General features: G+C 37.9%; 1 long non-coding RNA gene across 1 annotated transcript; it reads right to left on the reverse strand.

The window, feature by feature from the left end:
* Positions 1 to 2497: 2497 nt before the first annotated feature.
* On the reverse strand, positions 2498 to 16999 carry LOC147871492 (uncharacterized). Its single transcript, XR_015538761.1, has 2 exons — positions 15659 to 16999; positions 2498 to 2723 (listed from the first exon to the last, which is right to left on the reverse strand). It is a non-coding gene; the product is annotated as an uncharacterized LOC147871492 (long non-coding RNA).
* Between the last annotated feature and the right edge of the window lie 330 nt (positions 17000 to 17329).

Below are 17329 nucleotides of genomic sequence, written 5' to 3' on the forward strand. Positions count from 1 at the left end.
CTGATGTAATTGGCTGTTATTGTTTCCTGTCATGTTTGTGTCAATTACTCCTTCCGCTACTAATATTTTGGCCCAACTGTGTAGGAATCTGAAGACCGAGATAAGAGTCCCATCTCCGAAACGTCGTTTTATGTTTTATATTTACTAGACGATGGATAATATCCAATAAAATTTTTATTCAATTGGCTTTTATTTTATGTGAAATGTCATGAATATGAATTATGAACACAATCACACATTTTTGAAAAAATTTCTTTGCATAGAAACTCAATATTATAATGGAACGAAAACTTTAGAGTGTAAAAAAAAACGCACACTACAGGCCATTGTGTGAACGAATAAATCCTTAAGATAAATAAATCGTTACTTTATAATTCTTGCTATATTGTCTATGTACAGAGTGAGGCTACGTTTTATATCATAAGCATGTAAATAATTTAAATACATACTGGTCCATAAAAAACTATAATGAGTTAGACAAACTTGATGTTTACAAGTAGAACGTGCTGAAAGATTCCGGATTGGAAATTTCTTGGTCAGCATGGTACTTATCTGCCGTGGTAAAATATTAATCTGTGATTTGTTGTTATTTCAGATGACGTACGTATGATTCTAGGTGTTAAGTTCCTTCGTTTATACATTAAAGTAAAGGAGAGTGTTTCTATGTTACCTGCTTGCAAAATGAACTACATAAAACAAGGAATGCGCATATTATCCTTATTAACCCTTTGAAGCCGAAGATCGTCTGAATATTATTTATGAATCCAGACCGTACCGCGAAGAAAACACTTCACCTCACCATTACGAAAATCAGCTGGTTAACCCTTCGAAGCCGAAGCTCGTCTTCATAATATTTACGAATCCAGACCGTACCGCGAAGAAAACACTTCACTTAACCATTAGAAGTCGAATCAGGCGGTACCACATAAGATTTAACAAAAGAACATCCCGATCAAAGCCTTAAAGATGCCAAGAATTCATCTTAAGTAGAAAGGATTTATGCTGATAGATTTCCCAACTGCCTGTTACCTAGAAGTTATTTTAACATCAGCTGCTATTACATGTGTGTTTATTCGTCTGCTTTCCTTGTCATATAATAAATAAAGTGTAAACTTCTTCCATTTTTATTAAGTGCAATACGTATCTTTAAAACTTCAAAGGCCCCTACTAAAAAATAGAAACTTTACATTGGCACTCGGCTCAGATACGGATTTACGTTACTGCAGTATTAATTACTTGCAGAATTTAACATAAATAAAGTGTTTCTATTCATAATAATGTACAATGACGACGATGGTAGAAATGCTTACCATTGTGCAGAAGAAAGTTACAGTAAAGTTAATTTTTATGTACATGCACGGTCTGGACGATCCAAGAATTTTGCAACACTTATCAATTTTAAAAAAAATATATGGATCAAAATAGAGTCGTTTCCGGATCAATACGCAACTAATTTGAATTTTTTTATTTGTTTATTTCCATACAAATATATCCTACAATCTTTGAAAGGCGATACTAAATCACTCATTAAATGGAAGCGGTTTTAAAGGAAACGGATATCACGAGATATTTGCTTAACATTTCGTTTTCTGGTTTATTTCGTAAGAAGTTTGTTTTAAAATACCTTCTCAGAGGAGTGTAACATAATAATGTATTCAAAGGGAGACCAGTGCGCTAATACATGGTTCTTAAAATAGATTAATCATAGATGCAAATTATATCTGCAATTTTTTGGGATATTTTTAACAAAACCTGTATCCTTTGAGGTTATTTTTTTCGATACAAGTCTTTGTATTGACTGCTGTGCATTTAGTTCATTTTTTAAATGTATTTACATATATTTATTATAATTTGAGTGTCACGTGTTCTTTTGTATCATCAGTGACTCTAATAAAATAATTTAATTTTTATTATTATTATTATTATTAACCAGGACGAAAACGTAAGCTATAAAGACGAAGGAAAATGAAATGAATATAAAGATGGTATTGGAAGCAGAAAACCGATTAAAATGTTAATGTGAAGGAAATGGTGATGATGATCTTGTTTCATTTGGGTTCAATTGTATTTCATCAGTTAGCAGGACCGAGTACCAGACAAAAGACCGTGGCACTGTACAGAACAAACTAGCTTGTTATATTCTCTACTCATCAGTGTGCTATTATATTCAGGCAGAATAACATATTATCACTTTTATATCATACGTCACTGTGCAGTGTCTCAAATCCTCCACTCCGGTCGGAGAGACGCTTTGAACCTCCATCTTTCAACCATAATATTTTGAAAGGAATATGGCGTTATTTCACAAACAAAATTGTAAGTGAGGGTTTATATTCAGTCTTTGAAGCTTTCTGTGCCGAGATTCTTCAGTTAGAAGCAACTTTCTTTTGAAATATCAAATTCCATACAATTCCTAACCTAAGTTCAACTAATTACTTTTTGGGGGGTTTGCAAAAGCTATAAAGCCTCTGAGGTCCATTTATTTTGATAGAATACCTTGTTTCAGTTTTAAAAATGTTTAATTTAATCAGAAACATAGCTGAAAAATAACTTTAAAGATGTATGACCGAACCCGGCAAAGTGTTCCTGTGATCGTATCTGAGCACATGACCGGCCGCCGCGGTCAATTACAGTTCGTTTGTCTTCTCTGGATTTAAAATCCGTTTGGGCGCAACCTCGAAGAACAGTCACCTTCATACTCGCCCGCCGTGAGAACCTGAAATCTGAATCAAGCAAAGTTAAGAGAATGCTATCAGAGGACCAATAATTCACAGAACGGAAAAGAAGTGCCCCAGATTCACGAAAGTTACAGGGGACCTTGCAGGTGTTGAAACTGCCGTTTCATAAACACACACGAGAAAAGATGTTGTTGACTGACACATCCATATCTACGGGCTATTTGTGATAATCCATTCAAGTCATTATAAGTTGTGACGCCGTGTGGACTCGTTGGTGGTTAACCCAGAAAACCACGATTAATAGTTAAAAATCACAACACCAATTCTCGGATGGCTCAACTAATAATATTATGGATAGAGGCCGGATGACAGGGGTTCGATTAAAGTGAGAACGATGGATTTCTCTGATCGGAATCAAATCTGAGCAACACGCCGTCTTCCTGTCCAGTGGCGATTATTTCTCCGTTGTGGAAAGTGATCGTTGTGTGTGGACGATCACTCAGCTAGTGCCGATGGTTTTAAATTTCCTCCCGTGTTAACAAAAGCGAGCAAATGGATTCTATCCCGATCAAGTTACATCCAGGTCTCACCTTCAAATTTTACTTCTCTAAGATCCTTTTTAACATTATCTGGCCAAGACTCCCAAGTGGTCACTTCCCTTCAGACGTTTCGACCAACAATTTGTATGCACTTCTTGTGTTCTATATATCTCGTGTACTTCATTTTCCATTACTTTCCAACACTAATACAGTAAAACCCCTCTAGTTGGACACCCCTATATCCTGGACACCCCTCCTCTATATTTATTTTATTTAGTGTTCTGTCTGGCGACAGGTCCATATGAACAGGATCCTTCCATCCTTTTCTCGGACTGGGACCTGTTCATATACGTTCTTGGTAGATGATCCAGAAGTGGTTTGCCATTGCCTTCTTCTGTGTGTGAATGGAGTAATTGTTGGGATGCCACGGAGAAACCGGGGAAGCCCCCGGAGGAAAACTCCGTGTTGCCTAGACCACGGCCTTGCCCAACACAAGTTATAAATTCGAACCCGAGACGCCCAGGATTACAAGGCCACACAATTTTACATGTCCACAATACCCTATATCCTGGACACCCCTATATCCTGGAACTTGGTCACCCCTTCTGTTGTAAGCTGGACAGGTTCGTGCATGCACTTAGCTTCAATGCTTTTATGGGAAATGTTTACAGTTAGTATTTTGTTGTTTTGAATTTCTGACTGAATGTCTTCTAACTGAGGATTGGCTTATGTTTGAAGGTGTGAGACTTTGAACCCTTCACTGGACTACAGTACGTATTGCTAGTACAGTACAATCGCACTATAACGCGGGTCGCGGGGGACAGGGGTAAACCCGCGCTATAGAGAAACCGCGTTATTAAGGGAGTGCATCAGAAAAATCGGTTTAAGTACTGGACGTACTGTATTGATAGACTATCGCCATTTAAGATAATACATACTTATTTGACTATGTTACGATTGATTTTTACGGAAAAAGTAATAAATAATTAATTTGGCTTGCATTTTAATATAATTTTGAGTTCTGTGTGAAGGATAATTGATGCACATTTTTCCTTTTTGCTGTACTATGGGGGGACATGAGGTACCCGCGTTATATCCGGAACCGCGTTATAGAGGGGTTGTACTGTACTGTGCTTGCAACTGAGTTAGTGTTAACAGAAATTACAGTAGTTAGATTATGTAAGTGAATAGATTACATTGTCGGTAAACGTAAAAGTATCAATGCCCTTCCCTTTGAGCTTATTTAATTTAGTGAAAACAAAATTTGTAAAAATCTAATTTACTCTTTTGATTTTTCTTATCAATAATTTCCTTTTTGGGAAGGGCTCCATAATACTCAACAATTTCCACATTGTCATTACACCACAATTTGAAAGGATGATTCTTCCTTTTGTGCGAACCTAACCTAACCTAACCGACTTCAAAAAACCCACCACTGGACAGTATCTGGGTATTTCAAACAATCAACGCAATCACACCAAGTTTATTTGAGATTACATTTTAGTATTATCCTTCCACCTTCGCCTAAATCTCCAAAGTGGTGCAAAGGCTGTTAAATCAACAAAGAACGCATATCCTGTCAAGGTTAGCTTCTTGTGACCATATAAATTATCCAACCGCGTGTGCTGAATCATATCTGAAATACATGCGTAGCAGAACAAGGCAAGTCAGAAAAAGTTGACTTACCACATTTTAAACTAAATGTGATTCTTGTGCAAAAAACACGTAGCGAAAATTTCTGTTTCTACAATAGCATATTAGTACAAGCCAGTAAGCTGACAACCAATTATTCGTCACGACTAACAGAAAACGTTTATTATTATGGACATCAGACGTCATTAAATTTGATGAAACAAAGTACATTACGATCATCTGAGTTTGACACTTTTCTTGCCAAAAAAGACTTATATGACACCAAGTGTTATGGAAGACATCAGTAGCAGAGTTGAGGTTTGTCGTTCATAAAAACAAGCACGTTATTTCATGTAGTATCTAGATGAAATTCGAAGATTAGCTTGCGCAAAGGACTTGTTTTTGGTCGTATGAGATGGACTCGTCCGAATCACGCGCTAGAGGGGTGTCAGCAACAGTTGGTTTTGTAGTTCTGGCTGTGTTCAGATCGGTGAGTCATCGCAGCTGAGGCCGTGCGACCTTCCCCCCCTTTCCCTTCCACTAATAAACTCGCCTGTCTCGGCTTTCATATCGCGCGACCCATTCTGACAACAATAAGCACACTCTGATCTTGAGTAAAAACAGTAACCACTTCGCGATGATTAGATACAGAATATCTGGCTCTACAAAAGAATAAAATGAAATAATGACTCTGACGTACCTATTAAATATTTTTTTTGTATTTATTTCTATTTAAAACACAACTTTATTTCCGAAAATCAGACTATACGGATATAGAATTGCGTGTAGGGAAATTAAGTGGATTATTTCTGAAACAGTCAGTAAAGTTTCTATTTTCTCTCGTTCAAAGACGCTTTAAACAGCGGTGGGCCATGATCACGCCACAGAAAACGAATCAGACCGAAACTCAGGTACAGTGGACTAATCCAATACGTTCCAGCCAGACATCTCAAATTTAGGCTTCTACAAGAACTTTAAAACATTTGTAATTAACCGTAATATGTGTATAATCTAGATTAAATTGACACGAACATTGAAAAAGACAAATGTGAATTACCCTTCCCTTAATTACCAACTGAGTACGCATTTTATGTGCATCCCTGCAATTCATGCATTCTTGATTTTACAGAAAAATAAATTAACTAATTTTTATTTTTATTCACGAAAAATCAGCTCTCTACACGCTCAATGTTTAGTGCGCTATCTAAATTAAATAATTATGTGTCAGTTGTAACAGCAGGCAATAGTCAGAACTGCGGGTTAAACTTAAAATCAAACGAATGTAACTCACATTGAACGTACGAAGAAAGTTTTTATAATTCTCAAAACTAAAAAGAAATCTTAAAAGAGGTACATATTACAGTGACCCAATTTCTCTGCAATGAACATTTCGTATTAACAACTTTTAATAATTGCGTTTGGCTTATTGTTTATTTAACGACATCATCATTAACTTACACGATGACTGAGGAATGCGTTAGAAAATACATGAAATGCGGAGTCACGGTTTAAATTAAAGTACTGTTCCGGTATTTCTCTGGAGCGCCTGAGAAAACCTAAGACAAACATTAGTCCGAATAACCGGTCTCTGGACCAAGATTTGAACTTTAAGTCTTTCGAATAAAAAAAAATATTTAAGGTTTAAGTTACTCCGTTAGTTTATGAAATACAACAGAAAGGCGTATGGGAGGAGCGGAGGTAATACTCCACATGTTCCTGTTTTTGAAATTAGATGGATGTGGTCACCTTTCAGCTCGAGGCTTCGTCTTTATGTCCAATGGACGGTGCCAGAGAGACAGCCACTCTTAGAAATCGGCTCCGACCGTCTAACCCACTCAGTAGTACTAAACTATCACAGCTCCGAGCACATAAGATGCGTTATAAAATCTTGTGGCTGTTTTTAATACTTGTAAGAGCATCTTCTCTGCGTAAAAATTATCTAAAACAAACCTAGCACGACATACGTAAGAGAAAGTGCTTCATTAAACATTCATCTGTATCCATCACGTCACAACTGGCCTCAAGAATACAAATTGAAGAGAAGTTTCACTATAGGCGTTCCCACTCCATCAATTCGAAACCAAAAACTTTTAATGATACTAATTTGAGTTCCAAATTTGGACTAATGAATCTTTTTAATTACTTATTCGCCAACATGTAAAATTTTGGTAGAACTGAGTGGCAGGTGGGGAGGGAGGGGTAGTTATTACTTTATATAGGGATTGTGGCTGAAATCAAAGTGCTCTCTGCAAAACTTAAGTGCCAGAAAGGAACTCATTACATGTGACAACCCTTAAAAGCCTTGAGAGTCTGACGTCGACAGACTGGGGGATTCCCTGCACAGTGGCTTTCAAGTTTATATTAGCGGGCCAGTTTTCTGACTGGAGAGAGAGATCACGACAGCTGTATCAGACAAAACATCGTCCAAGGTACGGGAGGGAGTTTCCTACCAAACGCACAAACTCTTGATGTAACAAGAACGTATAGATTTATAGACTCATCGAGTATCGGAGTTATTTTCTGTAAGCAAATATAAACAGTTAACTTTACTGACGACTCAAATATAAAAGATGACATTAAATAAAGTTTGTGGCTGACCATAATTTACTTTTAAATATCAGTGATTTAAGGGGCCGTAATTTTCATTTTCGGAATTATCATTACGTCGTTAGTATCATCTTTAATTTTTCAGTTTTACATTGGCTTTAACCAGGCCTACAATAATTCTGCATTTAAACAAGATTAGTGAAAATGTAAGACTATAAATTGGCATTAGTCATGGTATTAGTATTAAGTTGATGCTTGTATCGAGTATAGAATGTGAGACATTTTATCCAAATTTACGCCTTAAGACGTGTGGGATTACGTTACAATTAGCTTACTTTTCACTTATTTCATTATACACAAGTTTTAATTCTTTGTGTCAATTTCACATATGCATTAATGATTTTACGTTTAGGCCGTCTGGGTGTGTCTGCATAATCGAAAGCCAGGTCAGTAAGGTGTAGATATAAATTGATTTGTTTTGTTGTGTTCTGTAATTACTGTTCTATTCCAGTAAGCCTCATAATTGTTTTCCATAACATCACTATTACTATTTAAATATAATACATGCAACCAAATAATAATCAAATTAACAAGAAATTACATGAAGATAATGAAAGTTGGTACACAAAGGCAAGGAAAGAAGTATTTCACTCTCAATAAACATAAAATGTGGAAAAGAAAATTTGGTGTTTTAAATACGTCAGATGTAATTCAATGAAAATATAGAAAATTGCAGACTTTGGATTTTCACGACACCATTTTACACACTAGTATAACCCACATTGGTTCATTATTATTATCGTTATTGGCAAATTACCGGTCAAGAATGATGGAAAATATAATGCAGTTAAACCAATAGTTGTAAATATTAACTCAGCGGGCTAAAAATTATTTAAAAGCAAATTGTCAGCAACCACCAGTAATAATAATAATAATAATGAAATAATAATGGATTTGGCCAACATCCCGGGCGAACACGACGTCAGGGAACTTCAGAAAACTGCAATTTTGGGAACTTCATACATAATTCGAAAGACGCCGTCGTAAAATAAAATAATATAATACATGTAATACATATTAAAAACAAAATGTATCCCGGAAATAGCTGCTGCCCTATGTTCCTTAGGGACAAGGTCTGTCTCGGGTACATAGAAGTACATACCCCATAAAGTGGTGAAGAGATGGGATAATAATGGTTATGTATGTGATGTGTGCAATGTAGTCAGGTACTTCATGCGTTCTACAATAAAAACTACGTACTTTTCTCCCATACAAACAATAATTTGAGGCCATACTTTTATTCTAATTCGATAGGGTACGCGTTACTTCAATATTATCGCCTTATATTTAGGAGAGGATTTCTTTAAATAAGACGACAAGGAAAAACGTTCGACCCTAAAGCAAAGATTCCAGTACCTGGTGGATCATTTTGGAAGGAAAGTCAAGATTAGGCATTCTCTGTGAAGAAATAAAAATTGCCGTTCTTAAACTGTAACCAAACTTACAAAAACTGGGTTCTAGAAGGACCATTTTATCCACTATCATACCCATCCCCTTGCAAGATTCGAGTTCAGATTTGGAGGGGTGGGGTGGGGGGTCTGAAGAGGAACATACACTGATTAACTAGATTTCGTTTAATTTAATCCCGGATTAAGAGTAAACGAGTGGCGTACCGCCTCACCCCTCCTCAACCCAACCCCGACTCATGGACTATTACCCGTTTAAAACTAATTCAAGTCGTATAATCAGGGATTTAATAGTGCTTATTTGTAACAAATATATCGTAACCAACAGACGAAGACTGGATTTTCAGATGCATATATGATATGACGATCGTGAATTAAATTTTGAAAGTAGAAAGTTTAAAGCCTTAGGATCTTGTTCATGTTTGTTGTTTGGTATGTGATTTAGAAAATAGATTCGCTTTTCACTGTAACAAACAAATTAAATCAAATATTGTGATACACTGGTTATTGCTACCCTGTAAAGAGTTAAGCGATAATTCAGACACGAAAACAGACCAAAAGAATTCATCAAAAGTAAATCAGTCCTTGCCCGTCTCAGAATAATCCTTTTGATTTGCATTTTTGTCGTGGGTGTAGCAAACAGTGTTGCCTTTGAGTCGGAATAATTCGCTGGGTCATGTACCAGTTTATGGGAGCACGTGAGCCCAATGGCTTCAGCGTTTTAAGTACGAAGGTATGCAAATCACTTGTGTCGTGTATATAAATGTAGTGAGGGATAACGAAGCGGTGGATGGAAGGGGCAAAACTTGGAAGACATGACGTAAAACGGAGAATGCCATTAAAGGTGTTCTTACAAAAGCAGGTCTGAGATATGTGGATTAGACTCAGCTGACTCAGGAACACGATAATGAAACTTCCACGATATGAGGACAATTTCCTAACTAAACGATTATCAGCTCTCAACCAGGAATCTGATACGCAGAATTAGCGAGTTAAGTATTTCAAAGCTTAGTAGTAACTATATTTACCACCTGCTTTAACATTCAGTAACTCTCCATTTTGACAGAATATATTTATGCGTTTCGTAAGATATTCAGAACAAGTAACTACAATTTTCCCACAGTTTTAGAGAACTGATTTTTAACAGGGAATTATGTGTGTTCTTTAAGGTCGAAACTGAATTTGTACTTACGATTTTTAGGATTAAATATAAGTTACTTATTATGTTATTATTTATATAATGATGCTGTCAGTAGCTCAGATCATATAGTGTCGAAAGATTTCATGATTAATGAATAATAAATATGAAAGGACATGGAAGGAAGTGCCATAATTTAAGATTTTAGTCTGGTACTATCTAAAAGGATTTTTGAAAAACTTCAGTAATCCGATCTCTGTTTTTAAATCTGAACATAGCGCGTCCCGAGCATGACGTAGGAATGACAATCATTCAGTTGCTACCTTCGATATTGAGATATTTCGCCAAGAAAGATATAAAAGAGGGGTAGAGTAACCTATACGGACTTTGTACAAGATGGAACCGAGCCCCCCCCCCCCCCCCCCCGAAAAAAACAGGGGTTAAGTGAGAAGTTCCCCTGTCTGTACAACCAGAGTACCTTCACAAATGCAGATACCGAAGAGTTCAAAACATTACGATAAAAATTCACTGCCTCGAATCCCGGCCGTCTGATCCGTATTTAGTTACACACAATACCGACTGAGGTTTCCCGGCTTATGAGAAACTGTAATAGTATCAAAATATTAAAGGTTAATCCATTTCCTTTCTCGGATGTAACATACATCACTACTGTTCCACCACATAAATTATTACATTATAAATTATATTAAAATTATTTATTATTTGGCATATAACAAAAATAGAATCAACGTAAAGAAGGAAACCTACATTACCTACGGACTACAGAGGAAGTTTGGGATTCGATTAAAAATAAGCAATATTTACGTAGTTTCAAAAGTAACAAAAACCTACAGATGTCCGTAGTAACCAATGGCCCCTTTCACTGGTTTAAGGAGAATTGCCAATAAATCGGAATATGTAGTGAAAGATAAAGTTGTCTTTGCATAAGCATCACAATTCGGACGCGTACAGATGGTCTGTAGGTAAATTTCCATCCATTTAAAAGAGATTAAGTTACAAGTCAAACAGCGATGCGATTACAATAATGTTAAAAGTTGTTGCACTTTTATAATTAAGAAATTCTCTGTGCGACCCCTAGCAATTAGACCCCATCACCATGTAAGTCACTTACAAACTCATTACTGATTCCCCCCCCCACCCCAAGGGTTTCTCCATCCACCCTGCACAGGTAGCGTACGAAATAAATTCCCTCAGGACTAGTAAAGTTGCTGGAAACATGTGTTACTTAAATCCCCAGCACAGAACAATTTATTGTAAATAAATTCCATAATATAAATTTAAATTCTCTCGATGGACAATTAAGTAACTGAATGAATTTACAGACGAATTGTTGGGTTACATTTGATGAAACGAATTCATTAACTCGAAAAATCAAAATCAAAACGTAATCGTTACTGGCTTAATGTAGATTCGATTATTAAGAGTTGGCATTTCTTCCAAATCATATGCAACTCAGAAATGATGGAATCACGAAGTGTTCTTTTTCAGTACAGCATTTCAGTCAGTGTAATAACTAAACTGAACGACCCGAAATCAATTCCCGGAAAGGCAGCTTATTTATCTTTCAAAAAACACAACACATCGACTCCGAGACCCTACAAAAGATATTTTAGTTTTGATTTAATTTACTTTATAAATGTAATGTTTGCTGAGACACTTCTCGTTTATTTTATAATAAATTACTAAGAGTACGTCTTAAATCTTAATGCAGTTTTCTCTAATTAGGTAGTGGCGTATCTTTTACTAAAAATGAAAAGCCTATAAACTGACATAACTATGTAGGATTTGAGTTTCTCACGGGGGTGAATACGAAGACGGATCTATTATGGGTCGTAAGGCCGCGGAGTCTGTTAGTTAACCAAACTTTTAAAGATCCTTGCTGCCTCCATCATCTTCCATATCTGCCATAATTATATTCTCTTAGATTAAAGTAACCGTGCCACGGCGGTCTAGCGGTTAGAACACTGGCCTTATAATTATAATCCTGGGGTCTCGGGTTCGATTCCCGGAGGTGCCCGAATTTATAACTTGTGTTGGGCAAGGCCGTGGTCTAGGCAACACGGAGTTTTCCTCCGCGGGCTTCCCCGGTTTCTCCGTGGCATCCCAACAATTACTCCATTCACACACAGAAGAAGGCAATGGCAAACCACTTCTGGATAATCTGCCAAGAACGTATATGAACAGGTCCCAGTCCGAGAAAAGGATGGAAGGATCCTGTTCATATGGACCTGTCGTCAGACAGAACACTAAATAAATAAATAAAATAAATAAAGATTAAATTAGTGACAATTTCTCCATCTGATGTAGACCTAACAGTTACTTCACCGACACGGTTTTTGTAGAATTAGGAAGTTATATTTCCTCTGTACCGGATTTAACGAGTACACTGTCAAGTAGCACTACGTAAAAGTAAAATTGTTATGAAAAGGAATGAGTATAATTGAGTCACCAATTTTGAAACTGGGAAATAAAATTCGTGCTGTTATGTTCCAGTATCATACAACGCAAAACAAAAGCATTGTTTGAGACAGTGGTATCTAACGTGTGTAGCCATCCAATGTTTGAGGGATAATTTGAGTTGTATGTAAACTACAACAGACTTTTCTGAACAAGAAAACGGGGATGGGAGGTGGGGTTATTGATTTTCCACATAAACAAACATGCCCAAAATTCCTTCCCCGGATCTCAGTGACGATAGACGAAGAAGAGAATGTTCACGTATTCCCTCTGATGAGAACGCCCTAGTATTGAGTCGCCTAATAGCAACGATTCTCCTATAGCAGATAGATCAGTATCGCATAAACCACAAACCGCAGACAGAAACGTCATTACCCTGCAGAGCGCCATCGACGCAATTACAACTTAAAAATGAAAGTTCAGCAAAACCAAACGCGTAGCGTCTCCCAGATATAACCATACAATACTGGTTATAAAAAGGAATAAAAACTATACTTTTCGTTACACAGAATATTTACGTGAAAACATTGGATATTTTTGGTAGAAGTGTTTTAATATACTTGATTTTAAAATATATAATTCACAAATAAATAACTTAATACACAACTTCATACCACGAGTCAGATATATCAAACTCAGTGTCTACTAAAAGTCACTTAAAAAGACGTTTCGGGGGCATCAAACGGGTAGGAAAATTATAACCGCCTGCTTTTATTACTTTTAAGCTTAAGTTTAAGATAGTTTTTAAAATAAAAAGTTTTTGGATGCTTTTCATCGTCTAATAAGATAATAAAATTGAACGAGTTAGGGATTACCTCTATCGATTGGGCCCAATAGAGTAGGTTACCTGAAGACGGAGATAGACTCCCATCTCCGAAACGTCTTTCAGTTTTATTATACGATGGAAAACATCCAAAAAACTTTTTATTCAAATAACGCACTATCGTCACAATCTTTTAGATTTGAGTTAAGATAGTTTTTGTAAGACTTGAGGTTCTCACAGCGGTGAGTATGAACATTTCCGTCTTCTGGGTTGTTGCGCTGTGTAGGCTGGTTGATGTTAGCCAACGTTTCAGAGGTCATACTGCCTCCGTCATCAGGGCGATATTCATCACCCTGATGACGGAGGCAGTATGACCTCTAAAACGTTAGTAAACATCGACCAGACTACACAGCGCAACAACCCAGAAGACAGAAATCTTCATCGCCCTGATGAAGGAGGCAGTATGACCTCTGAAACGTTGGTTAACATCGACCAGACCACACAGCACAACAACCCAGAAGACATAAATCTTCATACTCATCACCCTGATGATGGAGGCAGTATGACCTCTAAAACGTTAGTAAACATCGACCAGACTACACAGCGCAACAACCCAGAAGACAGAAATCTTCATCGCCCTGATGAAGGAGGCAGTATGACCTCTGAAACGTTGGTTAACATCGACCAGACCACACAGCACAACAACCCAGAAGACATAAATCTTCATACTCATCACCCTGATGATGGAGGCAGTATGACCTCTGAAACGTTGGTTAACATCGACCAGACTACACAGCGCAACAACCCAGAAGACAGAAATCTTCATACTCTGATGACGGAGGCAGTATGACCTCTGAAACGTTGGTAAACATCGACCAGACTACACAGCGCAACAACCCAGAAGACAGAAATCTTCATACTCTGATGATGGAGGCAGTATGACCTCTGAAACGTTGGTAAACATCGACCAGACTACACAGCACAAGAACACAGAAGACAGAAATCTTCATACTCTGATGATGGAGGCAGTATGACCTCTGAAACGTTGGTAAACATCGAACAGACTACACAGCGCAAGAACCCAGAAGACAGAAATCTTCATACTCTGATGATGGAGGCAGTATGACCTCTGAAACGTTGGTAAACATCGACCAGACTACACGGCGCAACAACCCAGAAGACAGAAATCTTCATACTCATCGCCCTGATGGTGGAGGCAGTATGTCCTCTGAAACGTTGGTTAACATCGACCAGACTACACAGCGCAACAACCCAGAAGACGGAAATCTTCATACTCTGATGAAGGAGGCAGTATGACCTCTGAAACGTTGGTTAACATCGACCAGACTACACAGCGCAACAACCCAGAAGACGGAAATCTTCATACTCTGATGAAGGAGGCAGTATGACCTCCGAAACGTTGGTTAACATCGACCAGACTACACAGCGCAATAACCCAGAAGACAGAAATCTTCATACTCATCGCCCTGATGATGGAGGCAGTATGACCTCTGAAACGTTGGTTAACATCGACCAGACTACACGGCGCAACAACCCAGAAGACGGAAATCTTCATACTCTGATGAAGGAGGCAGTATGACCTCCGAAACGTTGGTTAACATCGACCAGACTACACAGCGCAATAACCCAGAAGACAGAAATCTTCATACTCATCGCCCTGATGATGGAGGCAGTATGACCTCTGAAACGTTGGTTAACATCGACCAGACTACACGGCGCAACAACCCAGAAGACGGAAATCTTCATACTCTGATGAAGGAGGCAGTATGACCTCCGAAACGTTGGTTAACATCGACCAGACTACACAGCGCAATAACCCAGAAGACAGAAATCTTCATACTCATCGCCCTGATGATGGAGGCAGTATGACCTCTGAAACGTTGGTTAACATCGACCAGACTACACGGCGCAACAACCCAGAAGACAGAAATCTTCATACTCTGATGATGGAGGCAGTATGACCTCTGAAACGTTGGTTAACATCGACCAGACTACACAGCGCAACAACCCAGAAGACAGAAATCTTACCCTTTTTTCACAAATGACGTCCCTTATAGTATAACATGTTAACTCAATCACAAAAATATTTACGATGTGTAAAGGAACTCTCATTATCCATTACCAATACAGCTCACTGTCAGATACTCCTTATGTCTCCCAGTGGACCTTTATTCTTCTTAATGGGGGCCCAAATGCATCATCTGACGTAATATTAGACAAAAAGAAAACATTCTGGCTTAGTTTTCTACAACACATACACACAAATCCGCCCACATAGTTGAAATTACATTCATTTGCCCTAATACTTCGACTGAAAAATACGATAATTTTTAATAATGAAACCATTGAATACATTTTCCTTTAAAAGTTGACTCTGCGTATTTATTATAGGTTACCTTGGACTTGTAGAGACTGCCACTAAATTTTGTTTGCGGATGCTGGAATAATTAACTAATCACTTTGTAGGAATTCCTGTTACATTGAGACAAACATGACATAATAGACGTACTAAGAAGAAACTTATGAACTCTTCATTCCTTCAAAATGAATGTCTATTTGCCGATCACAGTGGCCGCGTGGTCTGGGACATGTCTTGAGTAGGCCAAGGTCCTTCACGGACTGCACAGCCACGCAGAGAGAGAGAGAGATAGAGAGAGAGAGAGAGAGAGAGAGAGAGATAGAATCATTCAATTTGGTAGGGACAACAATATTCATCAATTAAAAGGACATGATTTGTACATAATTTCCTCAAAGGTAGATACGGAACACGCTGACCTATTATTTAGTCTCAAATTCTGCACCATCTTGTAATTTTTAATATGTTAAGCTTCGTGATGGCAATGATCTATCTCGATACAAAATTTCTCATGCCTAATTGCAATGGTTCATAAATTATCATCAGCATATCAAAATTTACACAAGAAATTCCACAGAAGCCATATTATTGATTTACGTTCATGTTCCCAAACATTATTTTATCAAAGGCTTTTAACATTTATAACCCCTCCCCCCAATTCGTCTTCATTGCGTGTACGTAATTTATCACAACGCCAATTATAACTTTTTCCCTGTTTCTCGATTCAAGCAGGTATCGACAGATTGCACCATTACTAAATTATCTTACACGCTGTCTGCATTCCTGCTTCAAAGACGTAGCCCCTTGTCAGCTGTGTATAACAGCAGACTGCTTAGGAGACAGATAGATGGACTACTTTCTCCTGTCCCAACTACTCGCAGCTAGCAACCCTCTATAAGAATGATGTAACATGTTAAGATTGCACTGATTAACCCCATGGTCAATATGGGACACATCAGCTATTGGCATATGCTGATGATGTTAATTTATTGGGGGACGATATTAATACAATAAAGAGGAACGCAGAAGTTTTACTAGAGGCTGGTAGACAAGTGGGGCTGGAAGTAAATTCAGAAAAAACTAAGTTCATGTTAGTATCTCGTCATCAGAAGACAGGCGGGCAAAATTATCTTAGGGTGGCTAATAAATCCTTTGAAAGGGTTACAAAGTTCAAATATTTGGGAACAACAATAACAAATCAAAATGATACTCGTGAGGAAGTTAGGAGGAGACTAAATTCCGGAAATGCTTGCTACTTCTCAGTCCAAAATATTTTGTCTTCCCGTCTGATTTCTAAGAACCTGAAAATTAAAGTATACAAAACAATAATCTTGCCTGTTGTTTTGTATGGGTGCGAAACATGGTCTCTCACTCAGAGGGAGGAACACAGATTGCAGGTGTTTGAGAATCGGGTGTTGAGGAGGATATTTGGGCCTAAGAGGGAAGACGATGGGGCGTGGAGAAAACTGCACAATGACGAGCTTAAAAATCTGTACTGCTCCCCCAGTATTGTGAGGGTGATTAAGTCGAGAAGAGTGAGATGGGCGGGACATGTAGCGCGCATGGATGGGACAAGGTGTGCACCGGGTATTGGTTGGGAAGCCTGAAGGGAAGAGACCGCTGGGGAGACCTAGACGTAGAAGGGAGGATAATCTCAGGCGGGATCTATGGGAGATAGGAGTTGAAGGAGACTGGATTTTGTTGGTCCGGT

Source organism: Zootermopsis nevadensis, unplaced genomic scaffold (assembly GCF_977971745.1).
Source record: "Zootermopsis nevadensis isolate Lab colony 2312 unplaced genomic scaffold, Znev_1.0 Znev_ptg000052l, whole genome shotgun sequence".
NCBI classification, from domain to species: Eukaryota; Metazoa; Arthropoda; class Insecta; order Blattodea; family Termopsidae; genus Zootermopsis; species Zootermopsis nevadensis.